Source organism: Oncorhynchus mykiss, chromosome 22, assembly GCF_013265735.2.
Source record: "Oncorhynchus mykiss isolate Arlee chromosome 22, USDA_OmykA_1.1, whole genome shotgun sequence".
NCBI classification, from domain to species: domain Eukaryota; kingdom Metazoa; phylum Chordata; class Actinopteri; order Salmoniformes; family Salmonidae; genus Oncorhynchus; species Oncorhynchus mykiss.
Window position 1 is genome coordinate 18,981,694 of NC_048586.1, and position 7,027 is coordinate 18,988,720.

Sequence of the window (7,027 nt, forward strand, 5' to 3'; positions counted from 1 at the left end):
TGGCCAATGTATTCTATATTTTCTGGCACATTGTTTTGCATGTGAATGTTTATCCTTTTAAGCTTGGAAAGGAGAACGTTAAACCCAGACTTGGTCCACACACCCACTCCACTGAATAGCAGGCTAGTGATTGCTTTGCAATGCTTGCAGTTAGCCACTGATTGCTTCCAAACCACTCATTATTGAATGAGCGATTTCCAACTTTTTGTTTAATGTTTATGTCCTATGGCCAATGAGCACTGATACGTTTTATCTAGAATTTCTCTTCATATGACAAGTATTGAAAACGATTTGCCAGTCGATTGTCGACTTGATTCATGATGATGACTGCTTGTCTAGCTGGCTAGCTAAGATTTTGAAAGTATGATGTTGACATGATATGTCCAATCAAAACTACGGTAGATATAGTGTGATTTGATGCCATTTTATCTGTGACCAATGACCTTGAGCCTTCTTGGATGGGCACTTCTAATGTAACTCTATGGCAGCACCCAAGGGGGTTGAATTTTCGAGCTCTTCCCGTGGATTCTGCATTGACGTAGTGTCCCCATGAGTGACAGAACACTGAGCCAATCACATCGCAACTAGAGAACGTTATCAACCCCTATGCTCTGTATTTTCCGCTGGCTGCCCCACCCCCACAGAATGCGCTGAGCTAGGCGGAAACATCTGCATTTTGGAGCGGCATTAGACAAGAAATCAAAAAAGAGACCATGTTTGTTTGCAGATTTTTTTTGTACATTGTTTGCAAACTCATATGTGACACGTATTAATGCCAAAATAACATGCCAAACAAAAAAATATATCTGCCCCACCTGCCCTGAACGACTGGTCGCCACTGCCTGTAGACAAAAAATGTGACGTGTAAGTAATATACTAATCTTTACAGTAGCTAACATTAATTGACTTAACATGAATAACCTGTTGTTAAAATCACATTTAGGTTTTACTTCCATGGGCTGTGCTCTGGAATGTCCTGTGGGGAACCAATCGCTAGACTTTCTCATCTGTTTCTTGTAGTATATATAAACAAGTTAAGTTCTTGTGTACAATGTATACCTACAATTGAATAGCTTGTCTTAGTAAGTTGTTTTCATACACCTTTTGCTGGCAAAAATACAATGACAGATGTAGCTACCTAGCTGACAACAAATGTTCCCACAACATTAGAGAACGTTCCTGTCACGCCCTGATCTGTTTCAACTGTCCTTGTGCTTGTCTCCACCCTTCTCCAGGTGTCGCCCATCTTCCCCATTATCCACTGGGTACTTATACCTGTGTTTTCTATTTGTCTGTTGCCAGTTCGTCTTGTTTGTTCAAGTCAACCAGCGTTTTGTCTTAGCTGCTTTTTCCCAGTCTCTCTTTTTCTCGTCCTCTTGGTTTTGACCCTTGCTTGTCCTGACTCTGAGCCTGCCTGCCGCCCTGTGCCCCTACTCTGGATTACCGACCTCTGCCTGACACTGGGCCTGCCTGCCGTCCTGTACCTTGGCCCCACTACTCTGGATTATCGACCCCTTTCTGCCTTGACCTGTCATTTGCCTTCCCCTGTTGTTGCGATAAACATTGTTACTTGAACACAGTCTGCACTTGGGTCTTACCTGTAACGATTCTCTTCTTGTGAAGTAGAGGCGGACCAAAGCGCAGCGTGGTGGTTGTTCATTGTAATTTATTGACGACACTATACATGAACAAACTAACGAAAAAACAAGAAACGTGAGAACTCAAAACAGCCCTGTCTGGTGCAAACACAAAAACAGGAACAATCACCCACAAACACACAGTGAAACCCAGGCTACCTAAATATGGTTCCCAATCAGAGACAATGACGAACACCTGCCTCTGATTGAGAACCATATCAGGCCGAACATAGAACTAGACAAACTAGACATGAAACATAGAATGCCCACTCAGATCACACCCTGACCAACCACAACATAGAAATATACAAAGTAAACTATGGTCAGGGTGTGACAGTACCCCCCCCCCCAAGGTGCGGACTCCGGCCGCAAAACCTGAACCTATAGGGGAGGGTCTGGGTGGGCATCTGTCCGCGGAGGCGGCTCTGGCGCTGGACGTGGACCCCACTCCATAATAGTCTTTGTCCACCTCCTTAGCGTCCCTAGATAGGTGACCCTCCTAAGAGACAGCTCGGGACAGAGGGACAGCTGCTCGGGACAGAGGGACAGCTGCTCGGGACAGAGGGACAGCTGCTCGGGACAGAGGGACAGCTGCTCCGGGCGGAGGGGCTCTAGCGGCCCCTGGCTGACTGGCGGCGCTGGCGGCCCCTGGCTGACTGGCGGCGCTGGCGGCCCCTGGCTGACGGGCGGCGCTGGCGGCCCCTGGCTGACGGGCGGCGCTGGCGGCCCCTGGCTGACGGGCGGCGCTGGCGGCGCCGGGCTGACGGGCGGCGCTGGGCAGACGGGCGGCGCTGGCGGCGCTGGGCAGACGGGCGGCGCCGGCGGCGCTGGGCAGACGGGCGGCGCCGGCGGCGCTGGGCAGACGGGCGGCGCCGGCGGCGCTGGGCAGACGGGAAGCGCCGATGGCGCCGGGCAGGCGGGAGGCTCCGGCAGAGGCGCCGGACAGGCGGGAGGCTCCGGCAGAGGCGCCGGACAGGCGGGAGGCTCCGGCAGAGGCGCCGGACAGGCGGGAGGCTCCGGCAGAGGCGCCGGACAGGCGGGAGGCTCCGGCAGAGGCGCCGGACAGGCGGGAGGCTCCGGCAGAGGCGCCGGACAGGCGGGAGGCTCCGGCAGAGGCGCCGGACAGGCGGGAGGCTCCGGCAGAGGCGCCGGACAGACGGGAGACTCCGGCAGAGGCGCCGGACAGACGGGAGACTCCGGCAGCGCTGGAGAGGAGGAAGGCTCTGGTAGCGCCGGAGAGGCGGGAGACTCCGGCAGCACTGGAGAGGAGGAAGGCTCTGGACGGATGGGCCGGAGAGACAGCCTGGTACGGGGAGCTGCCACCGGAGGGCTGGGGTGTGGAGGTGGTGACGGATAGACCGGGCCGTGCAGGCGCACTGGAGCTCTTGAGCACCGAGCCTGCCCAACCTTACCCGGTTGAATGGTCCCGGTCGCCCTGCCAGTGCGGCGAGGTGGAATAGCCCGCACTGGGCTATGCAGGCGAACCGGGAACACCGTGCGCAAGGCTGGTGCCATGTAAGCCGGCCCAAGGAGACGCACTGGAGACCAGATGCGTAGAGCCGGCTTCATGGCACTTGGCTCGATGCCCACTCTAGCCCGGCCGATACGCAGAGCTGGAATGTACCGCACCGGGCTGTGCACCCGCACTGGGGACACCGTGCGCTCCACAGCATAACACGGTGCCTGCCCGGTCTCTCTAGCCCACCGGTAACCACAGGAAGTTGGCTCAGGTCTCCTACCTGGCGTAGCCATACTCCCTGTTAGCCCCCCCCCAAGAAATTTTTGGGGCTGACTCCCGGGCTTCCATCCACGACGCCGCGCTGCCTCCTCATACCAGCGCCTCTCCGCTTTCGCCGCCTCCCGTTCTTCCTTGGGGCGGCGATACTCTCCTGGCTGAGCCCAAGGTCCTTTACCGTCTAATTCGTCCTCCCATGTCCATACCTCCTCGCGCTGCTCCTGCTGCTGCTTTTTCCTTTGCCCATTACCACACCGCTTGGTCCTGTTGTGGTGGGTGATTCTGTAACGATTCTCTTCTTGTGAAGTAGAGGCGGACCAAAGCGCAGCGTGGTGGTTGTTCATTGTAATTTATTGACGACACTATACATGAACAAACTAACGAAAAAACAAGAAACGTGAGAACTCAAAACAGCCCTGTCTGGTGCAAACACAAAAACAGGAACAATCACCCACAAACACACAGTGAAACCCAGGCTACCTAAATATGGTTCCCAATCAGAGACAATGACGAACACCTGCCTCTGATTGAGAACCATATCAGGCCGAACATAGAACTAGACAAACTAGACATGAAACATAGAATGCCCACTCAGATCACACCCTGACCAACCACAACATAGAAATATACAAAGTAAACTATGGTCAGGGTGTGACATTACCTGAGACCTGATAGTTCCCTTAAGAGTCTCCTTATGTCAGTACCTAGCATTTTCATAGGAATGTTCTAGTGATGTACAAGGAATGTTTCTAACAGACCATTCCCTTAATGTGAAACAGACCTTACCCAGGTGCTGGGTCTCCGCTAGGGATGTCCTGGACTCAGGCCTCATATTAATGTTCTAGACACGTTTTATGGGAACGTTGCAAGAACATTCTATTTCTTTGGGACCGCCTGGAACGGTCCTGATGAACTGACACACAGGAATGTTCTTGCAACGTTCTCATGAAACGTATCTAGAACATTATTATCTTATATTCTGAGAAAATGGCAGTCATGTTCTGTGTATGTTTGGTGGGATGTTGATGGAATATTCTCCTATCCCTCAAACTGGACACAGGTCAGGAATGTTCTTGCAACGTTCCCATGAAACGTGTATACAACATTAATATCTTATGTTCTGTATATGTTTGGTGGGACGTTGATGGAACAAAAAAATGGTATGTGGATGAAGGTCATGCTTCGGCAGAAGATAGCCCTATTTGGTAAAAGACCAAGTCCATATTATGGCAAGAACTTATCAAATAAGCAAAGGGAAATGACAGTCCATCATTACTTTAAGACATGAAGGTCAGTCAATACGGAACGTTTCAAGAACTTTGGGTAAGTTCATTAGAGTTACCAGGCCAAATAGATTCTTCACAAGAGTTCAAATAACAGACACATCTCAACATCAACTGTTCAGAGGAGACTGTGTGAATCAGGCCAAAAAAAACACTACTAAAGGACACCATTAAGAAGAAGAGACTTGCTTGGGCCAAGAAACACGAGCAATGGACATTAGACCTGGGGAAATTTGGCATTTGGTCTGGAGTCCAAATTGGAGATTTTTGGTTCCAACGGCCGTGTTTTTGTGAGACGCGGTGTGGGTGAACGGATGATCTCTGCATGTGTATTTCTTGGCCCAAGCAAGTCTCTTCTTCTTATTGGTGTAGTTGTTTCTTTGCAGCAATTTGACCACGAAGGCCTGATTCACATAGTCTCCTCTGAACAGTTGATGTTGAGATGTCTGTTACTTGAACTCTGTGATCTGCCGGGTATTTGTGGAAAATATGTTATCAAACATGTCATGTCAACTATGCAGGAATCCCATAACCTATTTGATAAGAAGTTACTGCGACTGTGTATTTTAAACCCCAAATGCCCCACCTGTCATTTGTAATTCTTATGTGATGTCATTGTCGTAGTGTTTTCCTCTTACCCCTCTGTCTTATAAAGGTGCCCATATCGTATCATAATGTCAAAGTCGGATTTCCCTATAGCGTATGAAGGTGTACTACATGGCCCCAGGCATGGGAACTACCCACAGCCCCGACCAGGATACGGGTTACCTGCACCCCAACCACCACCATCCGATGGACCATACCCAGCTCAGTCCTCAGCTCAATACCCAGGACAAGCAGGGTACCATCTGGGCTACCCTCCATCCAGGAGGCCCTATTCCATTCCTCTAGGGAATGCCCACCTCCAACCCAGGTTCTGGAGCTATGTAGTACAAAGAAATACTTGGTCATTACTGACTTCATATCTTAACTCACTTATTTCTAATGCAGTGGAATATGATGAATTTGCATATTCTACTGCATGGGAAAGCACTTCTATTCGAGATGCATTCATCCGAAAAGTATGAGACCTTATACCTTTTACACATTATACTAATTTCTACTTATACTTGCTATGATCATTATCTTATATCTTTATCAGGTATATATTTTGGCGGCTCAGCTCATCGTCACTGTATCAATTGTGGCTGTTAACATTTGTGGAAGTGTCAAGAATGTATTGTATTATTTCTGTCTTACCATTTCATATTAATATGAGCAGTTTTCTGTTTGTGTTTTCTGTTGTTTTTTTGTATTTGTGTAATGGTAACATGTCAATATTTAATCTATCTTACAGTGAGGAAGTACGTGTTTTTGTCATTAAAAACCCAGTTGTGTATTGGACATCATTGTAAATACTTCATATTTCATTTAGCGTCCTTACTACCTTCATTACTCAGTAATTATTACAGAATTATATAATATCGTAACATATTTTTACATGAGAAACTTTCTGAGGTTTAAATATTTATTTACCTACCATTTTTTTGTTGTCACCTACTGTATTCTTGTCTGCTGCAAAGGGCCAAGGTAATATTATCCATGCCCTTTTCACACTGTATATACAACAGTCCAGTGTTAAACATCGGAGATTGATATTTGATCTTAAAATTCTATGTTTAGGAGGCGCTTTCCTTTGAACTTTGTGCTGGCCATTTTTGTCAGTAATGACTGCACAAAATAATCTCTATCATGTCTTAACCGACGATAATGCATAATGGAAATATATCTACAGTATAGATATTTTAAGACTTTTTTTATATTTCATATTTTAGAAAGTGGCAGGAACAATATCAAGGTTTGTAATAGCATTGTAATACATTTGTATTTCATTTTAATGCTACTAGAAATACTCATGTAAGGTGCAGTGTAATTTTTGTTTTGTCACTCAATCTACTTTGAATTTCTTGCAGTTACTATGACACAAAAGCAGTGTTTCTAACCGATGGAATAACAACAATTGTGTGTATAATTGTCACTATCTTCTGCATTCAAACTAAGGTACATGTTGTAAAAACCCTGCCTCTTTAGAACCTAGCAGCGTAGCCTGTGAGAGTGTCTTTGTTGTCAGTGTCAAATGACTCCTTTGTCTAGGATTACAATGGGCGACTGTCTTTAAAATATTCATGACATTTTGGGTAAGATCTTGCGCAATCCCCCCTTATGAAACCAATTATTTAAATAGCAGAAATGTATGCTTATTGTACTGTTACACATTCCACAGCTGTTTATTTTTTTAGACCTTCTACAGTGGGGAGAACAAGTATTGGATACACTGACGATTTTGCAGGTTTTCCTACTTACAAAGCATGTAGAGGTCTGTAATTTTTTAT

The 7,027-nt window shown here is 47.4% G+C and overlaps 1 pseudogene; it reads left to right on the forward strand.

Annotated features, from left to right (window-relative positions):
• The first annotated feature begins 5,329 nt into the window (after positions 1-5,329).
• LOC110502062 lies at positions 5,330-6,725 on the forward strand (annotated as a pseudogene).
• The last annotated feature ends 302 nt before the right edge of the window (positions 6,726-7,027 follow it).